The 14,273-nt window shown below is 63.4% G+C and overlaps 3 non-coding genes across 3 annotated transcripts; all 3 read left to right on the plus strand.

Annotated features, from left to right (window-relative positions):
* Positions 1 to 1,199: 1,199 nt before the first annotated feature.
* On the plus strand, positions 1,200 to 1,318 carry LOC131861742 (5S ribosomal RNA). Its single transcript, XR_009360774.1, has one exon. It is a non-coding gene; the product is annotated as a 5S ribosomal RNA (ribosomal RNA).
* Positions 1,319 to 7,306: 5,988 nt separating this feature from the next.
* On the plus strand, positions 7,307 to 7,425 carry LOC131861743 (5S ribosomal RNA). The gene has a single exon (XR_009360775.1). It is a non-coding gene; the product is annotated as a 5S ribosomal RNA (ribosomal RNA).
* A 5,915-nt stretch (positions 7,426 to 13,340) lies between these two features.
* Positions 13,341 to 13,459, plus strand: LOC131861744 (5S ribosomal RNA). Its single transcript, XR_009360776.1, has one exon. It is a non-coding gene; the product is annotated as a 5S ribosomal RNA (ribosomal RNA).
* Positions 13,460 to 14,273: the final 814 nt, after the last annotated feature.

Consider the following 14,273-nt stretch of genomic DNA (forward strand, 5'->3'; position numbering starts at 1 on the left):
GGGTACTAAGGTGCGTGCCAAGGTGGGTCATGGGGTGGGTGCCAAGGTGGGCACCAGGGTGGGTGTGCACCAACCCTAGCCAGGGTAGGTCACGGGGTGGTTGTCGGGGTGGGCGTCAAGGAGCCAAGGTGGGTGGCAAGTAGCCAAGTTGCGTGCCAAGGTGGGTGTCGGGGTGGGTGCCAAGGATCCAAGGTGGGTGCCAAGGAACCAAGGTGGGTGTCTGGGTGGGTGCCGAGGTGGGAGCCAGGGTGGGTCCCAAGGTGAGTGCAAAGGTGGGTGCCAGGGTCAAGGTGAGTGCCAATGTGGGTTCCAAGGTGCCAGGGTCAGGGTGAGTGCCAATGTGGGTTCAAAGGTGCTAAGTTGGGTGCGAGGTTGGGTGCGAGGGTGGGTGGGTGCCAAGGTGTGCTAGGTGGAAGCCCGGGTGGGTCGGCATCCCATGGGTGTCGAGTTGGGTGCCTGATGGGTGCTTCTTGTCAAGTTTTAGTCGTCGGGACTCATTTCGAGCCTTAGAGGTCGTTTCTTGTCCGGTTGCCCTGTCTTCGACCTGGGAACCCAATTTTGGTCCTCGGGTCCCATTTTTTTTTGTCTCGCATCCCACTTTTGGCCTGTGGCCTTTTCGGGGTCGATTCTCGTTTTGGGCATCAGAGCATGTTTCTTCTCCTAAAACCCAATATTTGTTTATTAAGTCTCGGAACACATTTTTGTTCTCGTGGACCCATCATGGGTCTTGGAACGCATTTGTGGTCCTTGGGTCCCATTTTGCATCCCGAAACTTGTGTTTTGGTGCTTGATCCCTATTTTGGGTGCCCACCTTGCACCAAGTGCGCACCCGGGGCAAACCGAGCGCCTTGGTGCACCGGGGCAAGATCGAGCGTGCACCCGAGGCGCCCCGAACATGCACCAAGGTGCACTCGGCCCACATGTGAGCGCAGGTCGTTGCGCCCGAGGTGGTGTGTGGGCACCGCGTTGCAGACGGGACACTGCACGCACACGACGCCCCGTCCAGGTGCACGCACGTAGGCCGGGCCGGGTGCACACCCGACGCCCTAGCAAGGTGCGCGCACCCGGGCAGGGCTCACACTTGGCGAACGGGGCGCACTTCGCGAGGGAGGGTGTGCACCTCGACGGGGGTGGGTGGCCGGGGTGGATTCGCACGTGGGTCGCGGTTTGCTAAGTACACACTGCGACAAGCTCATAACGGGTGCGATCATACCAGCGTTAGTGCACCGGATCCCATCAGAACTCCGCAGTTAAGCGCGCTTGGGCCGGAGTAGTACTGGGATGGGTGACCTCCCGGGAAGTCCCGGTGTTGCACCCTTTCTTAGTTTTTCGCCGGGCGTCGCAATGCTATTTGAATAAACCTTTTGCCCGTTTGCGTTCTCGTCGGGGCCGGGCCGGGCCGGGGTGCGCTGCCCGCACTACCGCGCGCGCGGGGGCGACACCGAGCGCGCACCCGAGGCGCCCCGAGCACACAGGCCACGGTGCAACCCGGGCGTTGTGCGCGCACCCCGGTGCGCCCGAGGTGCTGCGCGCGCACCCAGGTGAAATCGGTGTGCACCTCGGCCAGTGCGCGCTCGGTCGAGTCGCGCACGTTGGCCAAGGTGCACGGTGATGTTTCTTACTCTAAGGTTCCGCACCAGACGCCCGGGACAGGTGAGCGAAGCTGGGCGGGGCCGGGTGCGCGGCCGGGGCAGGTGCACGCAGCTGGAGAGAGCTTTGGAGCACACCAGAGGTGCGCACCTTGGAGCACACTTCGGAGCGCACCAATGATGCGCTCCATTCAAAAGTTTCCTGAAAAGGCAAAAAAAGTTGAGATTATAGAATTTCCCACTTGAGAGATTGTAAAAAAAAAAAATTTAAAATGAAGGAAACGCGGGTGCCAAGGTGTGCGCGCCCGGGTGCGCAGCCCAGCCAAGGTGTGCGCACCAAGGCGCCCACCCTGGCGAAGGTGCACGCAAGGTGCGCACCCGAGGCAAACCGGACAATTAACCCAACTTTCGACTTCGCGCGCACCTGCGCACCTTGGAGCGCACTTCGGAGCGCTCCTTGGTGCGCACCAATCTTGGGCACCTCGGAGTGCACCATGGCGCCCACCAAGGTGCGCACCCGGGGCAAACCGAGCTCCGACTTCGTGCGCACCTTGGAGCGCACGAAAGGTGCGCACCATGGCGCCCACCAAGGTGCGCAGCCCAGCCAAGGCGTGCGCATCAAGGTGCGCACCCTGGCGAAGGTGCGCACCCGGGGCAAACCGAGCTCCGACTTCGTGCGCACCTTGGAGCGCACAAAGGGTGCGCAACCCAGCCAAGGTGTGCGCACCCCGGGCAAACCGAGCTCCGAATCGTGCGCACCTTGGAGCACACTTCGGAGCCCTCCTTGGTGCGCACCGATGTTGCGCACCTCGGAGCGCACCCGGGGAAAACAATGCAATTAACCCGACTTTCGACTTCGTGGGCACCTCGGAGCGCTCTCGGGTTCGCACCTCGGAGCACACCGAGGTGCGCACCTTTGATGCGCTGCCTTCACCAATTTCCAGAAAAGGCAAGAAAACATTGAGAAGGTGTGCGCACCGAGGTGCCCACCCTGGCGAAGGTGCACGCGAGGTGCGCACCCGGGGCAAACCGGGCTCCGACTTCGTGCACGCCATGCTGCGCACCTTGGAGGGCCATGGTGCGCACCTTGGAGCACACTTCGGAGCGCTCAATGGTGCCCAACCCAGCCAAGGTGCCCACCGCGGCGAAGGTGCACGCGAGGTGCGCACCCGGGGAAACCGGGCTCCGACTTCGTGCACGCCGCACCTTGGAGCACACTTCGGAGCGCTCCTTGGTGCGCACCAGGGCGCGCAACCCAGCCGAGGTGCCCACCCCGGCGAAGGTGCACGCGGGGTGCGCACCCGGGGCAAACCGGGCTCCGACTTCGTGCACGCCATGGTGCCCACCGCGGCGAAGGTGCACGCGAGGTGCGCACCCGGGGCAAACCGGGCTCCGACTTCGTGCACGCCGCACCTTGGAGCACACTTCGGAGCGCTCCTTGGTGCGCACCAGGGCGCGCAACCCAGCCGAGGTGCCCACCCCAGCGAAGGTGCACGCGAGGTGCGCACCCGGGGCAAACCGGGCTCCGACTTCGTGCACGCCATGGTGCCCACCGCGGCGAAGGTGCACGCGAGGTGCGCACCCGGGGCAAACCGGGCTCCGACTTCGTGCACGCCATGGTGCCCACCGCGGCGAAGGTGCACGCGAGGTGCGCACCCGGGGCAAACCGGGCTCCGACTTCGTGCACGCCGCACCTTGGAGCACACTTCGGAGCGCTCCTTGGTGCGCACCATGGTGCCCACCAGGGCGCGCAACCCCGCCGAAGGTGCACGCGAGGTGCGCACCCGGGGCAAACCGGGCTCCGACTTCGTGCACGCCGCACCTTGGAGCACACTTCGGAGCGCTCCTTGGTGCGCACCAGGGCGCGCAACCCCGCCGAAGGTGCACGCGAGGTGCGCACCCGGGGCAAACCGGGCTCCGACTTCGTGCACGCCATGGTGCGCACCAGGGTGCCCACCGCGGCGAAGGTGCGCACCCGGGGCAAACCGGGCTCCGACTTCGTGCACGCCGCACCTTGGAGCACACTTCGGAGCGCTCCTTGGTGCGCACCAGGGCGCGCAACCCAGCCGAGGTGCCCACCCCGGCGAAGGTGCACGCGAGGTGCGCACCCGGGGCAAACCGGGCTCCGACTTCGTGCACGCCATGGTGCCCACCGCGGCGAAGGTGCGCACCCGGGGCAAACCGGGCTAGGACTTCGTGCACGCCGCACCTTGGAGCACACTTCGGAGCGCTCCTTGGTGCGCACCATGGTGCCCACCAGGCCGCGCAACCCAGCCAAGGTGTGCGCACCAAGGTGCACGCGAGGTGCGCACCCGGGGCAAACCGGGGTCCGGCTTCGTGCACGCCGCACCTTGGAGCACACATCGGGGCGCTCCCGGGTTCGCACCGGCGTTGCGCACCGTGGTGGGCACCTCGGAGCGCACCGTGGTGGGCACCTCGGAGCACACCAAGGTGGGCAGCGAGGTGCGCACCTTTGATGCGATGCCTTCACTAATTTCCATAAAAGGCAAAAGAAAACGAGATTTTAAAATTTCCGTTTTGAAAGATAGTGAGAAAAAGGGAATGCTGGTGCCATCTTGAGCCCGCCCTGGTGCGCAGCCCAGCCAAGGTGTGCGCACCAAGGTGCCCACCCTGGCGAAGGTGCGCGCCCGGGCAATTAACCCAACTTCCAACTTCGCGCGCGCCAGGGTGGGAGCGCACCCAACAACCGGGCCTGGGAAGAGCCAATGCGAGAAACCCCACCAAACGCTCTGACAAAAAAAGAGGGGGCGCTCCAGTAACCCCGCTTCGGAGCGCACCCTGGGCAAACCCAGCCAGGGTGCCCACCTCGGCCAAGGTGCAGGCGAGGTGCGCACCCGGGGCAAACCGGGCTCCGACAACGTGCACGCCGCACCTTGGAGCACACTTCGTAGCGCTCCCGGGTGCGCACCTCAGAGCACACCAAGGTGGGCAGCGAGGTGCGCACCTTTGATGCGCTGCCTTCACTAATTTCCAGAAAAGGCAAAAAAAAGAGGAGATTTTAAAATTTCCGTTTTGAAAGATAGTGAAAAAAACGGAACGCGGGTGCCATCTTGAGCCCGCCCTGGTGCACAGCCCAGGTAAGGTGCCCACCCTGGCAAAGGTGCACACCCGGGCAATTAACCCTACTTCCGACTTCGTGCGCGCCAGGGTGGCAACCGGGCCTGGGAAGAGCCAATGCGAGAAACCCCACCAAACGCTCCGACAAAAAAAGAGGCGGCGCTCCAATAACCCCGCTTCGGAGCGCAGCCGGGGCAAACCCAGCCAAGGTGCCCACCCCGACGAAGGTGCACGCGAGGTGCGCACCCGGGGCAAACCGGGCTCCGACAACGTGCACGCAGCACCTTGGAGCACACTTCGAAGCACTCCCGGGTGCCCACCGGCGTTGCGCACCGTGGTGGGCAGCGAGGTGCGCACCTTTGATGCGCTGCCTTCACTAATTTCCAGAAAAGGCAAAAAAAAATGAGATTTTAAAATTTCCGTTTTGAAAGATAGTGAAAAAAACGGAACGCGGGTGCCATCTTGAGCCCGCCCTGGTGCGCAGCCCAGGCAAGGCATGCGCACCAAGGTGCCCACCCGCGGTGCACGCCCGGGGCAAACCGGGCTCCGACTTCGTGCAGGCCGCACCTTGGAGCACACTTCGGAGCGCTCCTTGGTGCGCACCATGGTGCCCACCAGGGCGCACCCGGGGCAAACTGGGCTCCGACTTCGTGCACGCCGCACCTTGGAGCACACATCGGAGCGCTCCCAGGTTCGCACCAGCGTTGCGCACCTTTGATGCGCTGCCTTCACTAATTTCCAGAAAAGGCAAAAAAAAACGATATTTTAAAATTTCCGTTCTGAAAGATAGTGAAAAAAACGGAACGCGGGTGCCATCTTGAGCCCTTCCTGGTGCGCAGCCCAGGCAAGTTGTGCGCACCAAGGTGCCCACCCTGGCGGAGGTGCGCGCCCGGGGCAAACCGGGCTCCGACTTCGTGCACTGCATGGTGCCCACCAAGGCGCGCAACCCAGCCAAGGTGCCCACCGCAGCGAAGGTGCACGCGAGGTGCGCACCCGAGGTGCACACCCGGGGCAAACCGAGCTCCGACTTCGTGCACGCCGCACCTTGGAGCACACTTCAGAGCGCTCCTTGGTGCGCACCAGGGCGCGCAACCCAGCCAAGGTGCTCACCCCGGCGAAGGTGCACGCGAGGTGCGCACCCGGGGCAAGCCGGGCTCGGACTTCGTGCACGCCGCACCTTGGAGCACACATCGGAGCGCTCCCGGGTTCGCACCAGCATTGCGCACCTTTGATGCGCTGCCTTCACTAATTTCCAGAAAAGGCAAAAAAAAAAAAAAAACGAGATTTTAAAATTTCCGTTTTGAAAGATAGTGAAAAAAACGGAACGCGGGTGCCATCTTGAGCCCGCCCTGGTGTGCAGCCCAGGCAAGTTGTGCGCACCAAGGCACCCACCCTGGCCAAGGTGGGTCACGGGGTGGGTCCTAGGGTGGGTAACGGGGTGGGTACTAAGGTGCGTGCCAAGGTGGGTCATGGGGTGGGTGCCAAGGTGGGCACCAGGGTGGGTGTGCACCAACCCTAGCCAGGGTAGGTCACGGGGTGGTTGTCGGGGTGGGCGTCAAGGAGCCAAGGTGGGTGGCAAGTAGCCAAGTTGCGTGCCAAGGTGGGTGTCGGGGTGGGTGCCAAGGATCCAAGGTGGGTGCCAAGGAACCAAGGTGGGTGTCTGGGTGGGTGCCGAGGTGGGAGCCAGGGTGGGTCCCAAGGTGAGTGCAAAGGTGGGTGCCAGGGTCAAGGTGAGTGCCAATGTGGGTTCCAAGGTGCCAGGGTCAGGGTGAGTGCCAATGTGGGTTCAAAGGTGCTAAGTTGGGTGCGAGGTTGGGTGCGAGGGTGGGTGGGTGCCAAGGTGTGCTAGGTGGAAGCCCGGGTGGGTCGGCATCCCATGGGTGTCGAGTTGGGTGCCTGATGGGTGCTTCTTGTCAAGTTTTAGTCGTCGGGACTCATTTCGAGCCTTAGAGGTCGTTTCTTGTCCGGTTGCCCTGTCTTCGACCTGGGAACCCAATTTTGGTCCTCGGGTCCCATTTTTTTTTGTCTCGCATCCCACTTTTGGCCTGTGGCCTTTTCGGGGTCGATTCTCGTTTTGGGCATCAGAGCATGTTTCTTCTCCTAAAACCCAATATTTGTTTATTAAGTCTCGGAACACATTTTTGTTCTCGTGGACCCATCATGGGTCTTGGAACGCATTTGTGGTCCTTGGGTCCCATTTTGCATCCCGAAACTTGTGTTTTGGTGCTTGATCCCTATTTTGGGTGCCCACCTTGCACCAAGTGCGCACCCGGGGCAAACCGAGCGCCTTGGTGCACCGGGGCAAGATCGAGCGTGCACCCGAGGCGCCCCGAACATGCACCAAGGTGCACTCGGCCCACATGTGAGCGCAGGTCGTTGCGCCCGAGGTGGTGTGTGGGCACCGCGTTGCAGACGGGACACTGCACGCACACGACGCCCCGTCCAGGTGCACGCACGTAGGCCGGGCCGGGTGCACACCCGACGCCCTAGCAAGGTGCGCGCACCCGGGCAGGGCTCACACTTGGCGAACGGGGCGCACTTCGCGAGGGAGGGTGTGCACCTCGACGGGGGTGGGTGGCCGGGGTGGATTCGCACGTGGGTCGCGGTTTGCTAAGTACACACTGCGACAAGCTCATAACGGGTGCGATCATACCAGCGTTAGTGCACCGGATCCCATCAGAACTCCGCAGTTAAGCGCGCTTGGGCCGGAGTAGTACTGGGATGGGTGACCTCCCGGGAAGTCCCGGTGTTGCACCCTTTCTTAGTTTTTCGCCGGGCGTCGCAATGCTATTTGAATAAACCTTTTGCCCGTTTGCGTTCTCGTCGGGGCCGGGCCGGGCCGGGGTGCGCTGCCCGCACTACCGCGCGCGCGGGGGCGACACCGAGCGCGCACCCGAGGCGCCCCGAGCACACAGGCCACGGTGCAACCCGGGCGTTGTGCGCGCACCCCGGTGCGCCCGAGGTGCTGCGCGCGCACCCAGGTGAAATCGGTGTGCACCTCGGCCAGTGCGCGCTCGGTCGAGTCGCGCACGTTGGCCAAGGTGCACGGTGATGTTTCTTACTCTAAGGTTCCGCACCAGACGCCCGGGACAGGTGAGCGAAGCTGGGCGGGGCCGGGTGCGCGGCCGGGGCAGGTGCACGCAGCTGGAGAGAGCTTTGGAGCACACCAGAGGTGCGCACCTTGGAGCACACTTCGGAGCGCACCAATGATGCGCTCCATTCAAAAGTTTCCTGAAAAGGCAAAAAAAGTTGAGATTATAGAATTTCCCACTTGAGAGATTGTAAAAAAAAAAAATTTAAAATGAAGGAAACGCGGGTGCCAAGGTGTGCGCGCCCGGGTGCGCAGCCCAGCCAAGGTGTGCGCACCAAGGCGCCCACCCTGGCGAAGGTGCACGCAAGGTGCGCACCCGAGGCAAACCGGACAATTAACCCAACTTTCGACTTCGCGCGCACCTGCGCACCTTGGAGCGCACTTCGGAGCGCTCCTTGGTGCGCACCAATCTTGGGCACCTCGGAGTGCACCATGGCGCCCACCAAGGTGCGCACCCGGGGCAAACCGAGCTCCGACTTCGTGCGCACCTTGGAGCGCACGAAAGGTGCGCACCATGGCGCCCACCAAGGTGCGCAGCCCAGCCAAGGCGTGCGCATCAAGGTGCGCACCCTGGCGAAGGTGCGCACCCGGGGCAAACCGAGCTCCGACTTCGTGCGCACCTTGGAGCGCACAAAGGGTGCGCAACCCAGCCAAGGTGTGCGCACCCCGGGCAAACCGAGCTCCGAATCGTGCGCACCTTGGAGCACACTTCGGAGCCCTCCTTGGTGCGCACCGATGTTGCGCACCTCGGAGCGCACCCGGGGAAAACAATGCAATTAACCCGACTTTCGACTTCGTGGGCACCTCGGAGCGCTCTCGGGTTCGCACCTCGGAGCACACCGAGGTGCGCACCTTTGATGCGCTGCCTTCACCAATTTCCAGAAAAGGCAAGAAAACATTGAGAAGGTGTGCGCACCGAGGTGCCCACCCTGGCGAAGGTGCACGCGAGGTGCGCACCCGGGGCAAACCGGGCTCCGACTTCGTGCACGCCATGCTGCGCACCTTGGAGGGCCATGGTGCGCACCTTGGAGCACACTTCGGAGCGCTCAATGGTGCCCAACCCAGCCAAGGTGCCCACCGCGGCGAAGGTGCACGCGAGGTGCGCACCCGGGGCAAACCGGGCTCCGACTTCGTGCACGCCGCACCTTGGAGCACACTTCGGAGCGCTCCTTGGTGCGCACCAGGGCGCGCAACCCAGCCGAGGTGCCCACCCCGGCGAAGGTGCACGCGGGGTGCGCACCCGGGGCAAACCGGGCTCCGACTTCGTGCACGCCATGGTGCCCACCGCGGCGAAGGTGCACGCGAGGTGCGCACCCGGGGCAAACCGGGCTCCGACTTCGTGCACGCCGCACCTTGGAGCACACTTCGGAGCGCTCCTTGGTGCGCACCAGGGCGCGCAACCCAGCCGAGGTGCCCACCCCGGCGAAGGTGCACGCGAGGTGCGCACCCGGGGCAAACCGGGCTCCGACTTCGTGCACGCCATGGTGCCCACCGCGGCGAAGGTGCACGCGAGGTGCGCACCCGGGGCAAACCGGGCTCCGACTTCGTGCACGCCGCACCTTGGAGCACACTTCGGAGCGCTCCTTGGTGCGCACCATGGTGCCCACCAGGGCGCGCAACCCCGCCGAAGGTGCACGCGAGGTGCGCACCCGGGGCAAACCGGGCTCCGACTTCGTGCACGCCGCACCTTGGAGCACACTTCGGAGCGCTCCTTGGTGCGCACCAGGGCGCGCAACCCCGCCGAAGGTGCACGCGAGGTGCGCACCCGGGGCAAACCGGGCTCCGACTTCGTGCACGCCATGGTGCGCACCAGGGTGCCCACCGCGGCGAAGGTGCGCACCCGGGGCAAACCGGGCTCCGACTTCGTGCACGCCGCACCTTGGAGCACACTTCGGAGCGCTCCTTGGTGCGCACCAGGGCGCGCAACCCAGCCGAGGTGCCCACCCCGGCGAAGGTGCACGCGAGGTGCGCACCCGGGGCAAACCGGGCTCCGACTTCGTGCACGCCATGGTGCCCACCGCGGCGAAGGTGCGCACCCGGGGCAAACCGGGCTAGGACTTCGTGCACGCCGCACCTTGGAGCACACTTTGGAGCGCTCCTTGGTGCGCACCATGGTGCCCACCAGGCCGCGCAACCCAGCCAAGGTGTGCGCACCAAGGTGCACGCGAGGTGCGCACCCGGGGCAAACCGGGGTCCGGCTTCGTGCACGCCGCACCTTGGAGCACACATCGGGGCGCTCCCGGGTTCGCACCGGCGTTGCGCACCGTGGTGGGCACCTCGGAGCGCACCGTGGTGGGCACCTCGGAGCACACCAAGGTGGGCAGCGAGGTGCGCACCTTTGATGCGATGCCTTCACTAATTTCCATAAAAGGCAAAAAAAAACGAGATTTTAAAATTTCCGTTTTGAAAGATAGTGAGAAAAAGGGAATGCTGGTGCCATCTTGAGCCCGCCCTGGTGCGCAGCCCAGCCAAGGTGTGCGCACCAAGGTGCCCACCCTGGCGAAGGTGCGCGCCCGGGCAATTAACCCAACTTCCAACTTCGCGCGCGCCAGGGTGGGAGCGCACCCAACAACCGGGCCTGGGAAGAGCCAATGCGAGAAACCCCACCAAACGCTCTGACAAAAAAAGAGGGGGCGCTCCAGTAACCCCGCTTCGGAGCGCACCCTGGGCAAACCCAGCCAGGGTGCCCACCCCGGCCAAGGTGCAGGCGAGGTGCGCACCCGGGGCAAACCGGGCTCCGACAACGTGCACGCCGCACCTTGGAGCACACTTCGTAGCGCTCCCGGGTGCGCACCTCAGAGCACACCAAGGTGGGCAGCGAGGTGCGCACCTTTGATGCGCTGCCTTCACTAATTTCCAGAAAAGGCAAAAAAAAGAGGAGATTTTAAAATTTCCGTTTTGAAAGATAGTGAAAAAAACGGAACGCGGGTGCCATCTTGAGCCCGCCCTGGTGCACAGCCCAGGTAAGGTGCCCACCCTGGCAAAGGTGCGCACCCGGGCAATTAACCCTACTTCCGACTTCGTGCGCGCCAGGGTGGCAACCGGGCCTGGGAAGAGCCAATGCGAGAAACCCCACCAAACGCTCCGACAAAAAAAGAGGCGGCGCTCCAATAACCCCGCTTCGGAGCGCAGCCGGGGCAAACCCAGCCAAGGTGCCCACCCCGACGAAGGTGCACGCGAGGTGCGCACCCGGGGCAAACCGGGCTCCGACAACGTGCACGCAGCACCTTGGAGCACACTTCGAAGCACTCCCGGGTGCCCACCGGCGTTGCGCACCGTGGTGGGCAGCGAGGTGCGCACCTTTGATGCGCTGCCTTCACTAATTTCCAGAAAAGGCAAAAAAAAATGAGATTTTAAAATTTCCGTTTTGAAAGATAGTGAAAAAAACGGAACGCGGGTGCCATCTTGAGCCCGCCCTGGTGCGCAGCCCAGGCAAGGCATGCGCACCAAGGTGCCCACCCGCGGTGCACGCCCGGGGCAAACCGGGCTCCGACTTCGTGCAGGCCGCACCTTGGAGCACACTTCGGAGCGCTCCTTGGTGCGCACCATGGTGCCCACCAGGGCGCACCCGGGGCAAACCGGGCTCCGACTTCGTGCACGCCGCACCTTGGAGCACACATCGGAGCGCTCCCAGGTTCGCACCAGCGTTGCGCACCTTTGATGCGCTGCCTTCACTAATTTCCAGAAAAGGCAAAAAAAAACGATATTTTAAAATTTCCGTTCTGAAAGATAGTGAAAAAAACGGAACGCGGGTGCCATCTTGAGCCCTTCCTGGTGCGCAGCCCAGGCAAGTTGTGCGCACCAAGGTGCCCACCCTGGCGGAGGTGCGCGCCCGGGGCAAACCGGGCTCCGACTTCGTGCACTGCATGGTGCCCACCAAGGCGCGCAACCCAGCCAAGGTGCCCACCGCAGCGAAGGTGCACGCGAGGTGCGCACCCGAGGTGCACACCCGGGGCAAACCGAGCTCCGACTTCGTGCACGCCGCACCTTGGAGCACACTTCAGAGCGCTCCTTGGTGCGCACCAGGGCGCGCAACCCAGCCAAGGTGCTCACCCCGGCGAAGGTGCACGCGAGGTGCGCACCCGGGGCAAGCCGGGCTCGGACTTCGTGCACGCCGCACCTTGGAGCACACATCGGAGCGCTCCCGGGTTCGCACCAGCATTGCGCACCTTTGATGCGCTGCCTTCACTAATTTCCAGAAAAGGCAAAAAAAAAAAAAAAACGAGATTTTAAAATTTCCGTTTTGAAAGATAGTGAAAAAAACGGAACGCGGGTGCCATCTTGAGCCCGCCCTGGTGTGCAGCCCAGGCAAGTTGTGCGCACCAAGGCACCCACCCTGGCCAAGGTGGGTCACGGGGTGGGTCCTAGGGTGGGTAACGGGGTGGGTACTAAGGTGCGTGCCAAGGTGGGTCATGGGGTGGGTGCCAAGGTGGGCACCAGGGTGGGTGTGCACCAACCCTAGCCAGGGTAGGTCACGGGGTGGTTGTCGGGGTGGGCGTCAAGGAGCCAAGGTGGGTGGCAAGTAGCCAAGTTGCGTGCCAAGGTGGGTGTCGGGGTGGGTGCCAAGGATCCAAGGTGGGTGCCAAGGAACCAAGGTGGGTGTCTGGGTGGGTGCCGAGGTGGGAGCCAGGGTGGGTCCCAAGGTGAGTGCAAAGGTGGGTGCCAGGGTCAAGGTGAGTGCCAATGTGGGTTCCAAGGTGCCAGGGTCAGGGTGAGTGCCAATGTGGGTTCAAAGGTGCTAAGTTGGGTGCGAGGTTGGGTGCGAGGGTGGGTGGGTGCCAAGGTGTGCTAGGTGGAAGCCCGGGTGGGTCGGCATCCCATGGGTGTCGAGTTGGGTGCCTGATGGGTGCTTCTTGTCAAGTTTTAGTCGTCGGGACTCATTTCGAGCCTTAGAGGTCGTTTCTTGTCCGGTTGCCCTGTCTTCGACCTGGGAACCCAATTTTGGTCCTCGGGTCCCATTTTTTTTTGTCTCGCATCCCACTTTTGGCCTGTGGCCTTTTCGGGGTCGATTCTCGTTTTGGGCATCAGAGCATGTTTCTTCTCCTAAAACCCAATATTTGTTTATTAAGTCTCGGAACACATTTTTGTTCTCGTGGACCCATCATGGGTCTTGGAACGCATTTGTGGTCCTTGGGTCCCATTTTGCATCCCGAAACTTGTGTTTTGGTGCTTGATCCCTATTTTGGGTGCCCACCTTGCACCAAGTGCGCACCCGGGGCAAACCGAGCGCCTTGGTGCACCGGGGCAAGATCGAGCGTGCACCCGAGGCGCCCCGAACATGCACCAAGGTGCACTCGGCCCACATGTGAGCGCAGGTCGTTGCGCCCGAGGTGGTGTGTGGGCACCGCGTTGCAGACGGGACACTGCACGCACACGACGCCCCGTCCAGGTGCACGCACGTAGGCCGGGCCGGGTGCACACCCGACGCCCTAGCAAGGTGCGCGCACCCGGGCAGGGCTCACACTTGGCGAACGGGGCGCACTTCGCGAGGGAGGGTGTGCACCTCGACGGGGGTGGGTGGCCGGGGTGGATTCGCACGTGGGTCGCGGTTTGCTAAGTACACACTGCGACAAGCTCATAACGGGTGCGATCATACCAGCGTTAGTGCACCGGATCCCATCAGAACTCCGCAGTTAAGCGCGCTTGGGCCGGAGTAGTACTGGGATGGGTGACCTCCCGGGAAGTCCCGGTGTTGCACCCTTTTTTAGTTTTTCGCCGGGCGTCGCAATGCTATTTGAATAAACCTTTTGCCCGTTTGCGTTCTCGTCGGGGCCGGGCCGGGCCGGGGTGCGCTGCCCGCACTACCGCGCGCGCGGGGGGCGACACCGAGCGCGCACCCGAGGCGCCCCGAGCACACAGGCCACGGTGCAACCCGGGCGTTGTGCGCGCACCCCGGTGCGCCCGAGGTGCTGCGCGCGCACCCAGGTGAAATCGGTGTGCACCTCGGCCAGTGCGCGCTCGGTCGAGTCGCGCACGTTGGCCAAGGTGCACGGTGATGTTTCTTACTCTAAGGTTCCGCACCAGACGCCCGGGACAGGTGAGCGAAGCTGGGCGGGGCCGGGTGCGCGGCCGGGGCAGGTGCACGCAGCTAGAGAGAGCTTTGGAGCACACCAGAGGTGCGCACCTTGGAGCACACTTCGGAGCGCACCAATGATGCGCTCCATTCAAAAGTTTCCTGAAAAGGCAAAAAAAGTTGAGATTATAGAATTTCCCACTTGAGAGATTGTAAAAAAAAAAAACTTAAAATGAAGGAAACGCGGGTGCCAAGGTGTGCGCGCCCGGGTGCGCAGCCCAGCCAAGGTGTGCGCACCAAGGCGCCCACCCTGGCGAAGGTGCACGCAAGGTGCGCACCCGAGGCAAACCGGACAATTAACCCAACTTTCGACTTCGCGCGCACCTGCGCACCTTGGAGCGCACTTCGGAGCGCTCCTTGGTGCGCACCAATCTTGGGCACCTCGGAGTGCACCATGGCGCCCACCAAGGTGCGCACCCGGGGCAAACCGAGCTCCGACTTC

Source organism: Cryptomeria japonica, unplaced genomic scaffold (assembly GCF_030272615.1).
Source record: "Cryptomeria japonica unplaced genomic scaffold, Sugi_1.0 HiC_scaffold_32, whole genome shotgun sequence".
Taxonomy (NCBI): Eukaryota; Viridiplantae; Streptophyta; class Pinopsida; order Cupressales; family Cupressaceae; genus Cryptomeria; species Cryptomeria japonica.